The sequence below is a fragment of the Cupressus sempervirens genome, chromosome 10 (genome assembly GCF_028749045.1).
Source record: "Cupressus sempervirens isolate cs-2001-9-10 chromosome 10, ASM2874904v1, whole genome shotgun sequence".
NCBI lineage: Eukaryota > Viridiplantae > Streptophyta > Pinopsida > Cupressales > Cupressaceae > Cupressus > Cupressus sempervirens.
The window spans coordinates 103,351,743-103,367,543 of record NC_143127.1 but is presented as its reverse complement, the minus strand read 5'-3'; the positions used below and the strand labels follow the sequence as shown (position 1 = coordinate 103,367,543).

At 38.7% G+C, this 15,801-nt stretch overlaps 1 protein-coding gene across 6 annotated transcripts in view; it reads right to left on the bottom strand.

The window, feature by feature from the left end:
* LOC149532804 (increased DNA methylation 2-like) overlaps positions 1 to 6,358 on the bottom strand; it is a 69,085-nt gene extending 62,727 nt beyond the window's left edge. For 4 of the 6 annotated variants that reach the window (XM_089807716.1, XM_089807719.1, XM_089807714.1 and 1 more), the window contains exon 1: positions 6,254 to 6,358. The gene's annotated coding sequence lies outside the window, so the exon portion shown is untranslated. Of the gene's footprint in view, positions 1 to 2,449; positions 2,651 to 5,857; positions 6,071 to 6,253 lie in introns of those variants that run through there. The other 2 variants (XM_089807717.1, XM_089807718.1) reach the window with 2 other exon arrangements.
* Positions 6,359 to 15,801: the final 9,443 nt, after the last annotated feature.

The window sequence follows — 15,801 nt, the reverse complement described above, 5'->3', positions numbered from 1 at the left end:
GACATTATTATCAAGCATTCCCGAATGAGGACTGGCAAGAGTCACAGTTCATAGATAGAGAATTTGTACAACTATTAAATACACAGTTGCGTGGTGGTAGGTTTCTGATTCCCATGGATGTGGTGTGGATACGTAGAGGATTGACAATAGGGGCTTCTTCGTCAGGAGCTGGGTCTGAAGGAACGCCATTGATTGGACACCCTGTCTTGTCATCTCCCCTAGGGAGGTCAAAATAAATAATCTACCAGACATTGGTTAAATGTAATGTTGTTGCTATCGGAGAATAAAAAGTGTGTGCTTGTTGTTGTGGCAATCAAAGGGACAAGGGATGTTGTTTGTAATGCAATGTCATGTTTTGTTTTTGGGATTTTATGGAATATATATGGATGTTTTTGTGTTTTTGTCGAATATTTAAATGTTTTTAGGATGTTTGATATAAATTTGAATTTTTTGTGTTTTTGTGATAAATAATGGAACAGTTTGACTCTTGTAAAAGTGGGAACAATACAATATGTAGAGTAAGGGTAACTGTGACTCGTAGGCGAGAATGTTTGTGTAGATTAACAATCGTGACAGACAATAATAAGGCAAAAGGTGGGGGTGTTTCTCTAGGTGTGTGACGAGACGAATGCTTACGAGGCTTGGAAAAGGCATTGGGACCTATGCAAGGCTTGTGATGGCCAAAAGAGGTCAAGAAGGGCCTTGAAAAGGCCAAAATAGGGCATTGAAAAAGGCGTTTAGGCCTAAAAAGATGTCTTGGGAGCCTAAAAAGGCCAAAATAGGGCCTTGAAAAAGGTGTTTGGACCTGAAAAGGCACTTTGGGGGCCTGAAAAAGGCATTTGAGCCTAAAAAGGCATCTCAAGGGCCTGAAAAGGTCAAAATAGGGCCTTGAAAAAGGCGTTTGGGCCTAAAAAGGCACTTCGAGGGCTTGAAAAAGGCATTTGGGCCTATAAAGGCATCTCGGGAACCTGAAAAGGTCGAAATAAGGCCTTGAAAAAGGCGTTTGGGCCTAAAAAGGCACTTTGGGGGCCTGAAAAAGGCGTTTGGGCCTACAAAGGCATTTGATGGGCCTTGAAAAAGGCGCCTTGGGCCTACAAAAAGGCGTTTAGGCCAAAAAAGTCACTTCGGGCCTAAAAAGGCATTGGAAGGGTCCAAAAGGACACTTGGGCCTTGAAAAAGGCGCTAGAGGGGCCTAAAAAGGCGCTAGAGGGGTCCAAAGAGGACACTTGGGCCTTGAAAAAGGCACTAGAGGGGCCTAAAAAGGCACTGGAGGGGTCCAAAAAGGACACTTGGGCTTTGAAAAAGGCATTTGAGGGGCCTAAAAAGGCGCTTTGGGCCTAAATAGGTGCTAGAAAGGGCCTGAAAGAGGTGCTTGGACCTAAAAAGGCGCTAGAGGGGGGAGCCAAGCTCTCACGCTTACGCTTACTTATTTTGTGCCCCCAGCTGTATGAGGATGAAAGAGTCCGACGGATATCTGAGCTTTCGAGATAGCATTGATATATTTGTTGAAGGGGGCTAGACTAATTGTGGCCACTACAACTTAAATAAGACTAATGAGCCATGGGGAATTGTTGCTCTTGACAAGAGAAGGAAACAGGGGGACCTCTTGCACTATCTGCATTGTGCCAGATTTTCCAAAGTCCTGCGAAATGTTTCAAGACATTACTACGCTGCTTCTTAATATTAACAAGGCATGTGGGGTTCAAATATCGAATGTCCTCTTGTAGAGCCTAATTGGGCTAAAGTGAGGCAGGAAATTTTGGGGTGTTGTTAATGTTTCAGGCTTTTACGGCCATGTTTGGCAATTATGACCCCCTTTTGAATGCTTTGGGCTATTTGTGGAATTTTTTGATATTTTTAGATGTTTTTTGAATTTTTTTGGTTAGTTTTAGCAATTTTTGGATTTTTGGATTTTGGCATTTTTGGTTAGTTGCTTCGTGCGCCGCAAATAGGTGGGTTGTTGCCTCACCGATTCTCGTCGCCACACTGGCCATCAGCACCGTCTTTCCCTCCATCCTGTGCAAAAGAAGAGATATTTGTTTAGAGATTGTAAGAGAAATTATATTGGTGGTGTTTTTTTGGGTTTACCTTTTGGATTTGATTTGGGGGTGGTTTTTGTAGAATCCTCTAGCGATCCGACGAAGGACATTGAAGGGCGAGTTTGGCTTCATTTTCTGAATGTGTCGATGGTCTGTAGAGGAGTGATGGGGTTGGTTCTCCCTTTTCTTTTTTTAGGTGTCATCGTAGAGCGTGTAATAAAACAAAAGTGACTAAGTACAACCACCACTAGCTCAGGTATAGTGATATGAATACTATGTCATGCCGAGAAGTACCAGCAAAGATGAACAATGTACAAGAAAACATGACAACCATTAAGAACCAGAAGCTATAGTCGCAAAATAATAAAAACAGGCACGCAAACAGTCACATGTTAGATAAAAGATCTCACCTAAGATATTGCACGAAATTGGTCGAGGTACACATGGCGTTCCATACAAGAGGGGGCACTTATAAGTGGACACCAATAATGTGCGAAACCATAGGAGCACTGAAGTGAAATAGTGAAAAACCAATAAAAGATCATGACTTTATCCTAGTACCTCTAGTTACTAAAAGCACATGATAGTATAGGAAATCATTATTGGCAGACCAAGCGTGCTTCCAGTTGTGCGAAATAGTATCGAGTTTGTTCAGAGTTGTCAGGGAGCAACTATTGTATCAGGCAAATAAGAGAGCGTGGCATGTGTCAGCGGTGATTTAGCAGCGGGTACTGTCTATGCGTCAGCGGAAACTAGGGTGGCTAAATGTCAAAACCAAGGGCCCAGTGTACCAGGTACCAGTGCGGTGGGATGTAGAGAGTGTGTTGGCAGAGAAGGTCCGCAGAAATTTTCAGCAATCATTATGGCGCAAGAATGGCGGAAGTGTACCCGGTATGAGTGCGGCAGGAAGCAGACGTGTGGAAAGGTCAATAAAGAGTGAACCCAGATGAGGGACGACCATAAATAGGCATATAGCATGGGAGATCCAACCCCATCAATCTTCTACAGACCATCAACACATCCAGAAAATGAAGCCAAACTCGCCCTTCAATGTCCTCTGTCGGATTGCCTAAGGATTCTGCACAAACCACCCCCAAATCAAATCCAAAAGGCTAATTAGCTTTGTGCAAACATCATTATTAACTTTCATGTAATTCTGTACGCAAAGAAAATTGGAAGTGTTTCTCCAAATGCCTCACTTGGTCTATTTTGATAAGGAACTCAGACAAAGAAGCTTTAATTTGGGAATTGAAACATAGAAAAGCATTAATGGGAAAGGTGAGTAACTAGATAGAGAATTCATAATGAGAAATAACACCACCACCTGGATGGTAGCTTTTCATTAACACTGATGTATAATGTATGGAAGTGATCTTAGGTTTACTTAAAGATATGAGCTATTTACTAGACACATCGCAGTTGCATTCTATTGCAATGCAAGACTTTAAAGATCTAATAACCCAAACATTATCAATACTCGAGTGGTAGGTACACAACCAAAGGACATGCTTTACTACAAATAAGTTGGAAAAATGACTGACAAACTAAAGTGGTAATGTGCATATACCGTAAGTGACAGGACATTCTATTGAAATTTGATAAATTCTTCATTTTATCTTTGCACCAAACTCGTGTATACCAGCAAGTGCATCTTCAGAAAATATGAATAAAAGATAATATTACAGAACTGGTAACGAAAAATGGTAATTCTCATCAGAGATAGGAATTCTAATGACACTAGGGCAATATCATAATCACCTAAAGAAATAACTATAGAACCAAACTCTTTGTGTGAATTATGATATCATCCAAAGGATAAAGAAGGCATGTCTCGTACAACAGAATTAAGAGACCATGGATACAAACTCACAGTATTTCAGCCAAAATATGTTATGAATTTTGTGTTTCAAATTAATAGTCTTCTTTATTTTACTTGTTTCCCAATTCTGTAATCTACCTATGTAATAAATTAATAATACTATAGAAAACTGCAAGATGACATAAGGCTGAGTAGGAACTAAAGCCATAAAATGCTTACCAAGGGTGCTAGGGATGTTTGATGCAGATATTTGAACTTAAACTCTCAAAGGTCAATAAGCTGAGATTTGATTATATGGAAAAAGAATAACTGAGATGAACTACTCTTAATTATCTATAAGTTGAACTGTGTTTCACTGGATGGTTGCATCATTTCTATTCCACAAGGGCAGAGAAGATCTCTCTGTAATGTTAACAAGTTAATTGGATATCTGTTTTCTTATTTTATTTGTTTCAAGTAGCAAACATCTCCATAATATTATTCTTATCCCATTTAAGCCATCAATGTCCTTTGAAATCTTACCAAAATCAATGAGAGTAACTGTTGCTTACAACGTTTTCCTCTCCTACGATAGAACTGCTAGAGATATGGTGGATATCTCTTACATCAGCTAGGCAAGATCTGTTTTCCACACAATTCTGGCTCTATACCCATTGTGTATTATAACCTCATTTGCCTTTTTATAGGTTGCTCAAGAATCCATTCTATTGTTATGCAAATGTTAAAGCACTTTTCAGTATTACACCAGAACATTGCACGGTACTTACCTCCTGCTCAATTCATTTATTAAAAAAAAAAATTGAAAACTGAAACCTTCTTGTCGAGGGTTGTAAGCAATAATTATTTGCCCAAAAATGACCTCTGGCCATGCATCCTCATCATGCCCAATCCTCATCTAACCTACTAGTTAAGCTTGTGCCATGTTTACCTCCTAATTTCTAGAGGTCGATGAGTTTTTGTATGTCCTCGTCTTACGACGAAACAAAATCTCTCTCTCTCTATCCCTAAGAAAACGATTATATCCGATCGTTGTTACACAAAGCAGAGACATAGTTTTTGACATTTTCCTTAAAAAGGCCCATCTCCATAGCCCACGGCTAATATTCAGCTTTGACCCAACATCTATCGTCTAGTCTTATTTACTACTCTCTTACATATGCGCGTCTCAGTAAATATGAATGGCTATAATCCAGATCTTTCAGTTCCATACCTGTAAAGCCCATTCGGTAAAAGACAATCTCAATACCCAAATGCAGGGAGCTTAAAAATTCGGACAACACATGGATTAGGCGAAAAAGATTCCTTTTTGGGAATCAAAATAGTCTCATTCAGGCTTGCCTTTTCATTTGCCTCCTTGTTGTACTGCGTAGATTGAAATCTGAACAATCTCATTTTACCTTTGTCTTCTTCATTTACAACCCCGGTGTTGGATTTGTATTTGGCTCTGTGAGTCAACTTGACATCGAGATACTTGAAAATTAAAAATAAAAATCTATGGCCCCGATTAAAGCAAGTCCCTTCTAATTCATCTGAACTACAGAAAAACCCAATCCAAACGAACTACCGTGGTAAGTGAGCTCTAACGGTGATAGCTTACGTGATATCTCATGGCGTAACAGCCCTTGGGCCTCTACTCATCAAACATCTCTACTAAAATAAAATGGAACAAGAGAAAGAATACTCAAAATTTTATCAATTGAATACTGAAAACTGAAAACTTTATCAATTCTAAGTGGGTATTTAGTTACAGGATTGCAGAATCACGAAAAATGATTCATTTCATCCTCCCTATGCTCTGTGTGCACAAATATCTCAGAGACTGCCTCCAAGATTACCTCAAGCCATTCGCTTGCCATTAGAAATCATCTAAAAATAATAATGTTATGTTGGACATGATGATAGATGTTTGTGCCATTCCATATTCTCCAGTAAACTCCCCATAAATTAGAAGTGGGCAGCTCGAAATCTGCAATAAAAAATCTAGACTGACACTACCTACCCGTCTAATTTGAATTTCGTACAGCTACTTCAATGAACTGTATATTCTGCAATGAAGCTCCACAGTTTCTTATTCATGGTATGTAAATATAGGGAGAGCGAGACGGGAGGAGAAGGGGGCGACAGGTGGGCTCTGTTAGAAACGATGGTCTTCTTCCATCAATTAATCAACGACTAAGCATTTGTATAAACCAAAAGAAAACTGAACAACGATCTCAGATCTGAGAAGTCTATAGCTCGTATTTAATGATTAATCTAATTCCCTCCTTAAAATGCATTTGAGTGACAATCCTAATACAAATTAGAGACGGCATGTTTCATGATGATAAGATCTATAGAATCGCATAGCAGCCGAAAATAAAAGAGGAGTTTGAGTAAAGCAAGTGTATGCACATACCTCCATTCACAAAAAACTTAGCCTTTATGCCTGACCTCTGCCATGTGAGACCGGCATTCCCTTGCATTTCGCAAGCCTAATTCCTTTTTTTCCTCTACTGTTGTTGAACTTAGCCACGTATTTCTCAATTTTTGTAGACTAATTTCTTCTATTCCTTTGTTTTGGGAAGAGGACGGTTTAAACTTTTTAAGTCCATTAACTAATCACTTTTACCTGCACTGGATATAATTATGGAAAAGAATTCATTCATGTCACCACTCAGTTACCTACACCTCTGTTTTTTTATTGTACCAACAATATCGTACAACATAACATGAATGGTTTTTGGTTCTTGTGGGTGTGTTTTTTGTTGGTATAAAAGAGAATGTGGTGAAAGCGAGCAAAAAGATATATCTGTTGATTATTTAGGCGATTAATTTCTGTGAATAAGCTGAATAGAGTTTATATATTCTTCATCTTACCTCTGGTCTATGATTTTATGGAGAGCACAAGTAGATTTTTTATTTTTATTTTTTTGATAAATAGTCTTTTTTTTTTAATAAATAATGTACTAAGATTACAGCTCACAAAAAAGGATTGGAGGATACAAAATCACCCTGCGAAAAATTCACACAGTCGTAATCAGAATCAAACACTATTCATTAGAATATATATATAAATAGCAACCTCAGGCAGCCAAAGCAATGCCTGTCAAGGGCGATGGTTCATCACGATCATGAAAACTCTAATCATCTTTGGGATTGGGGGGGCGGGTTGGGAATAATCCAGCCATCATTAGTAGGATCAGTGGCAGCCTCTGCATCTTTTATCTCTAGCCGCGGAGGAGAAATCACCAGATCCAAGCGAGGCCATTTCCCAAAAAGTGCTCGACGAGCACTAGGAGGAGTCGAGGTCCAGCCAGAGCCACCATGAGGTGGGAAAGCTAAGCGGCGCCTCTATCCACCATTACCATCGCTGGGAGAGCGGTGGCGGGAAGCCTGGGAGCATGGGGTGTGCGAGTGATGACCTCAGGAATGGCACCGCGGACGGCAACCTCGAGGCGTCAAGGTATCAGCTAAAGCATCTGGAGGAACTCTAGCAATAGTGTAAGAGGCATTGCCCCAGTGGTTCAACAACTCTTGCAGGTGAGCCACCTCCAAGGCCAATTTGTTAGCTTGCACCTGAATCTACATAATTACATTATTACAAATGCATGCCTTAGTGTACATAGCAATATTAATATCAAGAAAACTATGTGTGAAAAGAACAATATTCTTATCTTTCCATAGAGTGAACAAAATCTCCATCCTGAAAGTATGCCAAATCTAGGTGAATTTCTAAGGGATTTTAGGGGAATCACCCAATATAACCATGTGCCAAGAAAAGGGTTCAAGCCTGAACGGCTTGAAGAAGTCATGAATCCAGTGCCAATAATTTTGGGCACGCCTACAAAACCAAAAGATATGCACAAAAGACTCGAATTGCCCACAAAAAGGGCATCTGGGATCTCGAACCCCAATATGCTTGAGCCGAGGCCCAAGGTGACCCAAGGGGAAGACCTTGGAAGGTCTAACACCAAGCAAAATGGGCAATCTTGGGTTCTGTAATAACACTCCATATAGTGTCAAAGCATTTGCTCCATTGAGAAAGAGAAGATTGCAAATGCCATCTCTGATTGAGCGTATCCACCATCGGCAGATGGGGAGAAAGCAATCTATATCCCAGACTTGGCTTGTAATTGGAAAAAGAAGTGGCAAGATACTACTTTTAATCATGCCACCAAGGTCTAATAGACTGAATACCCACTTTATGAATTAAGTGAACTGGAATTGAAGAGAGCAATAAGTCAAAAGTCTACCGATCTGAATAGATAAGATGGTACTGGACTTGCATATCTTCCTAGGATCTGAAACTATGGAAACCCTAAAGAAAAGATCCTTGGGAATTATGATGCCTCTTTTGAAAAAACATAGAGCACTAGTACCTTGAGTCTTGGCAAGGGGAGTACCCTGAATGGCAAATAGGGGAGACCACCAAATATTCTGTTAATTGAAGGAAAGGCCATTGCAGAACTCATCACCAAACCAACGAAGCCAAGGCTTGATAGCTTCCCAAGCCTTCCATATGCTCTTGATAACAAATGAGCCTTGTATGATCACTGGCACACACATAATGAGAAGGGTGTGGAAACTAAGCCCTTTCCAAGCAAGCTTGTTAACAGGAAAGCCGAAAGAGATGCAATGCTGAACCAAAATCTTTCAGGCTTCATCTTTAGTGATGGCACGAATAATCCATTTGGCACAAAGAGCAAGGCCTTGTTTCTGTGTGGAAAACAAGCCAAGGCCACCAAATTCTTTTGGGAGACAACAAAAATCCCAAGCAACTCTATGAAAGCCATGATGATCGGAACCAGAAGCCCAAAGAAAATCCCTGAGCAATCTTTCCAAGTTTTGGTAGGAGGCTTTAGAGGGAGCCCAACAAGAAGAATAATAGACATGAGTAGCTACAAGAACTTTCGAGAAAGTTTGGAATTTTCCCGCAAGGGAGAGCGGTTTCGTAAGCCAATAATCAAGCTTCTTGGTGATCTTGGCAAGCACAGCATTCCATAGTTCAATAGGTGAAGCTTGAAAAGAAAAAGGAATTCCAAGAAAGCGGAAAATCTCCTCGTGAGAAACCCATTTCCATTGAAACTAGCTAAGCCAAGGTGGAGCTGGCAAGAATGATTGCCGGTAGCAGAGTGTTTTATGCCATTGAATAACAGATCCAGAGGCTTGACAAAAAGTGCCTGGGCAAATTAAGGCATTTTTTATGTTTTCTTCATCCTCTAAAAGAGTGAGGAAGGAACCATTAGCATAATGACCATTGACTAACTGGGAAGATGATTTGGGCAAGAAAATGCCATGAACCAAACCAGAAGACATAAAGTGAGCTAGCAAATAGCCAAATCCTTTAGCAGCAAAGACATAAAGCATCAGTGCTAGAGGGCAACCTTGCCTGATGGAATGAAAAAGACCAAACACCTTTGATTGTGAATTATTGATGGTAATGAAAGAATTAGCATCACTAAAGAGCATCTCCACGGACTGAAAAAATTGGGACCAAAACCTAGAGCCTGGAGCATAGCCAAGATAAAAGGCCATTCAATGCGATCATAGGCTTTAGCAAAATCAATCTTCAAAAAAATAGCTGTCTATTTGGACTTGTGAGCCCACTCCATTCCTTCCCAAACAACAATAATGTTGTCAATAATATATCTGGACTTAATAAAGCCAATTTGCTCAAGGCGCACAATTAAAGATAGTAGGTGCCAGATTTTGAGAGAAATTGCCTTGGCAATAATCTTATAAGACACGTTCAGAAGGGTAATGGGCCTCCAATTGCAGATATTCTTTGGATCTCTAGCTATAGCTATGAATTTGATATTTCCTTTATTTATAATGGTTCCTAAGCTTTTAGTATGACAGGCTTCAAGATAAACTTTGTGTAGATCAGGACCTATATGCTCCCAGAGGTGTTTATAAAATTCACAGGGAAACCCATCATGCCCAAGGGATTTATCATCAACCATGGAGTAAACTACCTCCTTAAGATCTTGGAGGGTAAGAAGTTGCTCACAAAAAGCACGTTGCTCAACTGCTAGTCAGTTTGGAGTAACAGAGATACACTTTCTGAGAGCTTCCTCCTGAGCAATCGAATTTCCCTGCGAAGCAAAAATGTTCTCATAGTGATGAATAAATGCTTGCAGGATGTTAGGGAGACTGGAGAGAATAGCAGTTCCTTGTTTGATTTTTTTAATCCCAAGATTGGTATGATGGGCTCGAAGATCTTGGAAGAACTCCTTCAAAGCCTTATCGCCAACCTCCAACTAGTGGAGACGAGCTTTGATTTGGGCTCCTCGAGCGACATAGTTATCAACAACTTTTTTATCATGGCAAAGTTTGGCAAGTTGGATTTGCAAATCCACATCAAAGGGATTAAGGGTGAGAGCCTCAGAGGCTTTTTTGAGTGCAAACGTGGTGGCTTCATAAGACTGCTTTCTGAAAACTGCTAACTGATGCCCATAGATGCACAGAAAGTGAGCAGTTATGGTAATGGCATCATTCCACCATTGGATCCATCCTGTCTAAGAATGGGGACATGGCTCCAGATTCCAAACATGTAGGATATGTGTGATGGTGGAAGCATGCGTCAGCACAAATGTGTTGAGGAAGAATTGTGACTTGACAACTTTCTAGACAATTGTTTGCCATGAAATGACAAAACAAATGGGATAGTGGTTAGATAATGTCACATCTAGTAGGGGAATGACACATAAATCACAATCCTCATAAAAGGAAAAAAAGATTGTGCAGTAACCACGACATGATCAAGGTGCTTTAAAATGAGATCAGAGTCAGCTTGAAAGTTGGACCAAGTGTGCCAAACCCCACTATGTTGGCGGCAGTTAATATTGGGATAAAAAAGGCCCAATTTATTGCGCATGTAGTACTAGGCTTCCCTTTCCCCAGCTATCCAGCAAAAGGGCACAATGTCGTCTTTGTCAAAGGCCACTTCAACCATATTGAAGTCACCACACATAACCCAAGTAGCTGGAGGCAAGTTGTCAGCCAACCAGCCCCACATCTAAGATCTTTCCACAGCATAATTGGAAGCATAAACATTAACAACTCCAAAAGAATGATTGTTAATGGAAAGCAACAACCAAATAATTCTATGCATGGGGTCAAAACCGTGTGAAATAATAGCAGAATGAAAACGAGGTGACAAGAGAGTAACTACACCACCTCTGTCAGCTTTGTGTTGAGAGGAAAACATAATGCCATCCTACCATAGGATGCGGCATGCAGAGGAAAGCATGAAACCAAAAATCTTAACTTCTTGCATGTAGAGAAAATCTAAATTACCAAGTCTATGGCGAGTGTCCCAGACATAATACTTTCTGGGAGGTCTGTAAGACCTTGTACATTCCATGATTAAAAAATCATGAAAATTCTTCCATATCTTCCTCATCCTCAAGGGAGGAGTAGCTATTTTATAAGAAGGTAGAAACCTGGTTGAAGTCAGAAGGAAAATCTTTTGGACTTACAGCCTGTCGTTTCACCTCTAGTTTCTCTACATGTCCGAGAGGACTGGGAGAATGTCACGTCGCCTGTGGCACTATGGAAGAAGTAGCAAGAGGTGTACGAACCACAGCCGAGGTGGAAGCCCTAGCAACTGCCTTAATCCACTGCAAACCAGCAAGGTTTGAAACATGCGACACACCCAAAATAGGTTCTATGAAAATTGCTTGTGTCCCTATGCTAGCTAGAATTTGTGCTCCTATTGGGATAGGAGGAACTATGGTGACCAACGCATATGACTATTTAGGAGCCAAAGGAGTTAAGGAAACCTTTCCCTTGCGCCCAATAGTGACCCATTCTTCTTTTTTGCCTTGGCTAGCTTGGCAGGAGTTTCTGTAGGCGAGGGTTTAACCTAGGCGTAGCCAAAGGGTAATCCCTGATCTTGTGTTCCAAAGACTAGCACCTATAACAGGTGTTGAGGAGGTTCAAATAGAGCACCTTCTAAGAGAAGGTTTGAGCCCCAATCTAGATTTCCACAAAATTCTTAAGATCCTTGGAAAGGTCAACCTCGATGCAAATGCATCCTCTGTGGGAGAGCATTGAAAATTTTCTCATGCTCATGATAAATTTGCTAGCTAGAAAACAAAAGGAAGATGTCAAATTGTAGTATTCTGAATGAATAAGGGGGTCGACTTAGTTTGGCTGAGAAGAGAATATAGAATTTGGAAAACTACAATCATAATCTGGAAAATTAGATGATATCCATTATGACTTCTATCGGTGATAATATCTCGTCCCTTACTGGGATGTTGAAAGCCAGAGGTCTTCTGGATGAAAATGAGGAAAAGGATAGAGAAAGAGCTAGAATAGGGGAGGATGTGATGATTGACATTACCTTCAGCAACATAGATCGAGATGGTCAGAAGAAGCAGGAGCAGATGGCTGAGGAGATTAACAAAGCCTATGAAGCAGCGAAAACAATGCAGGAGCTCGAGTGAAAGACAAAGGAATAACTTTGGTTTTTCTTTTACTGTCTTTCAGATTGTTAGACTATTGTAGGTTTCTGGTTAGTTGACTTTTAGTTTGTCTGTTGTATTGGCCCTTTGGTTGGCCTTCATTTAGACCCCAAAAGGTTCATATTGTGGGAATATAATACAAGGTGTGTGGGCACCCATTATCAAAATTGTGTATGACATGAAGGCCAAAAGCACGAACTGGCCAACGCAAACATGGAGTATAAGGGTTTACTGGCCAATAGGAAATATTGAGAGGGGGGTGGGGGAGTGAATCAATATTCCACAAATGTTTTCCCAACCATGGATATCTTTAACAATCTTTAAGCATGCATATAAGATTAAACTGAAAAGTAAACATAATAGCAACACAATGCAACTCATAACACCATTATTTGTTCACTAGGGAAACCCTAGCCAAGGGGGAAAAAAACCTGTGGGGATGGTACCCACAAAATTATCCACTAATCAAAAGTATTTTGTGAAAGATATTGACCTTTGTAGGAGTCTATTACATCTATATAGTGCATCTCTCCTTGTTAGAGGACTAGGCCTTGTTAGAAGTAGCAACTTTGTTAGGAGTTGGTATTACAATTACAAAAGTAGTCAACTAGGTACATTGCTCAAACATGCATATACAATGATATATTATGTACACATAAGGTATAGATACAAAAAAACCATTTGATAGTGTTAATATCTTCAATATCTAATTTGTCCTTGGTAGCTCTCTTTACACAACTCTACATGTTTTGTCTTTTCTCAATTATAAAATAAAGTTTGCATCATATAATTATCACAATATAATGGCATGGTCATTGCATAACTTCACATCCAAAACCCTTTCCATTATACCCATTTATTTTGTCGTGTCAGCCTTCAAGTCTTCACATGTGTCTGAAAACATAAAATCACTTCATGCTAAGATAGGGTTAACATCTAGGATATCACCCCATAATAATTAAGTAATTTTTTTGGTAAACCAAAATAATTTCTTAACACAGTTTACCAATTCCTTGCCTCTGTCATGTTCTGCCTGTACATGACTACAACTAGAAAAACTCTAATAACTCCGTCTATACAACTCATTATGACATGTGCACTTAGGGATATGATCTTCAATGTTTGTGCTACCTCATGTTAACTGCTCACATGACAAAATGCTCTACATGAAGCTTGTCAATATGTCTTTGTTGATGGTTAACCTTTGTTAAATTTAGATAATTTTCTGAGTTATCTTCTCCAAAACACAACTTCAAAGTTTTCCCACTAAACATAGAAAATATATTGCCATAAATGATAATCTCATAGTATCCCCTTAGCCAATTTGCCAACGATTTCCCCCTTTGGCATTAATAGAAACATATGGGAACATTGGCTAATTCCCAAAAATTTCACAATTACAATTCTTTACGTGGACATACAAAATTAGATGAAATGTGGATCATTTGTATTTGTATACCATCTTTTACATTTTGCATACATGTTCCTCCTTACATTATAACTTATACCTCCTTAACAATATATACTACTCCTCCTTATATTATACAATTTTCATACCACTACTCCCTCTTTGACATCAACAACAAAGATGAGTGCCAAAAATTATTTACAAGCCAAAATTATGGAATTCTACCTTTTTGTCTTCAAGATGACTAGTTTGATAAGTGTGTGATGCAATCAACAAACTGTCTTCAAATTTGTGAACTCCTTGTCCTGTGTATGATGGATTGCCCTAGATATGTTGATTAATGCACATTGGCCATAGGATGTTATCTCCACTACATTTAGATATGAATTTACAAACTTCTAATATGATGTCTCGGCTTTAAGGCATCCATCCAGGTAGTTTTGAATATGACTTATTTTCAGAGTTAGGTGTTCCCTCAACAATGATAATATTTTCATTATTTTGTCTCTTCTCAACTCCAATAAGATAATATCATCATTCACTTCGCCAATTTTGTTTTCTAAATCTTCAATCTGTTGGCAATTTGGCTAAGAGGTAAGTATTGAAATGTTTTAAGGTTGTCATTTATGGAAACATATCATCTATATTAAGTTTTCATATCATGGAGATAGAGTTTTGCCTAGATGACTTAGAAAATTATCGAAGAATCATAGAGTTTATTTGTCAACACAAACACCTTTTTCGTTTGTGAAGATCATAGACAATGAATTGGCACATGCGGACTTAAGAGAAGCAATATCATGGTATAAGGATACTACATGCAAATACATGTACCATTATGAGTAGTACAGACAGAGTTAGTAATGCTTTATCAATTACAGTACTGTATAGGCAAAACATGACAAAATTGGAAATATTATGTTTATCAAAATAATTGCTTGACTATTTAGGATGACATCCTAGATGTTAACCCAAAGTGGGAAAAGTTAGTTTTGATTTTGGGATGTGTGAATACATGAAGGCTGATAGAACAAAATTACCTTGTATAAAGGACATAGTTTTGAATGCAAAGTTGTGCGATGTCTTTGGATATTGTTATGTACTTATTTTGTCATACAAACTTGATGCTAGAGAAAAGAAATATTGGCATATGTGAATTTGTGTATAGTGAGCTGCAAAGGATAATCAGATATTTCAAATATGAACATTGTCAAAAGTTTTATGTATCTATTCCTTTTGTGTACAAAATATAATTATAATTGCATGTTTGGGTAGTGGGCTCATCTTGCATACTTTCTGTAATTGTAATAACAACTCCTAACAAGGTTGAGGATTCTAATAAGGACCAAGACACTATACAGATGTAATAGACTACTAATAGGGTCAATATCTTTCGCAAGATACTTTTGATTAGTGGATCATTTTGTGAGTACCATGCCCACTGGGTTTTTTGTATTTGTATACCATCTTTTACATTTTGCATACATGCTCCTGCTTACATTATACTTTATGCCTCCTTAATAATATATACTAATCCTTGTATTATACAATTTTCATACCACTACTCCCCCTTTGACATCAATAAAAAAGGTGGGTGCCAAAAATTGTTTACAAACCAAAATTATGGAATTCTACCTTTTTGTCTTCAAGATGACTAGTTTGATAAGCATCTGATGCAATCAACAAACTTTGTCTTCAAACTTGTGAACTCCTTGTCCCATGTATCTTGGACTACCTTAGATGTGTTGACTAATGCACATTGGCCATAGGATGTTATCTCTACTACATTTAGATATGAATATACAAACTTTTAATATGATGCCGTGGCTTTAAGGCATCCATCTAGGTACTTTTGAATATGACTTATTTTCAGAGTTAGGTATTGTTGACAATTGGCTAATAGTGATATGTAATTGTTTTCATTTATGGCAACACATGATGTACTTGTTGATAGGAAACCTCAAAAATAAAGATACTTAGTGTTTGGTAATCAGAAAATTGTCTAAGTATAGAATTTGGTTTATAGCAGTGTATTATTTTGTTTATAACATGTTGCAGACATCATATTATGACATGCAAAGTTAC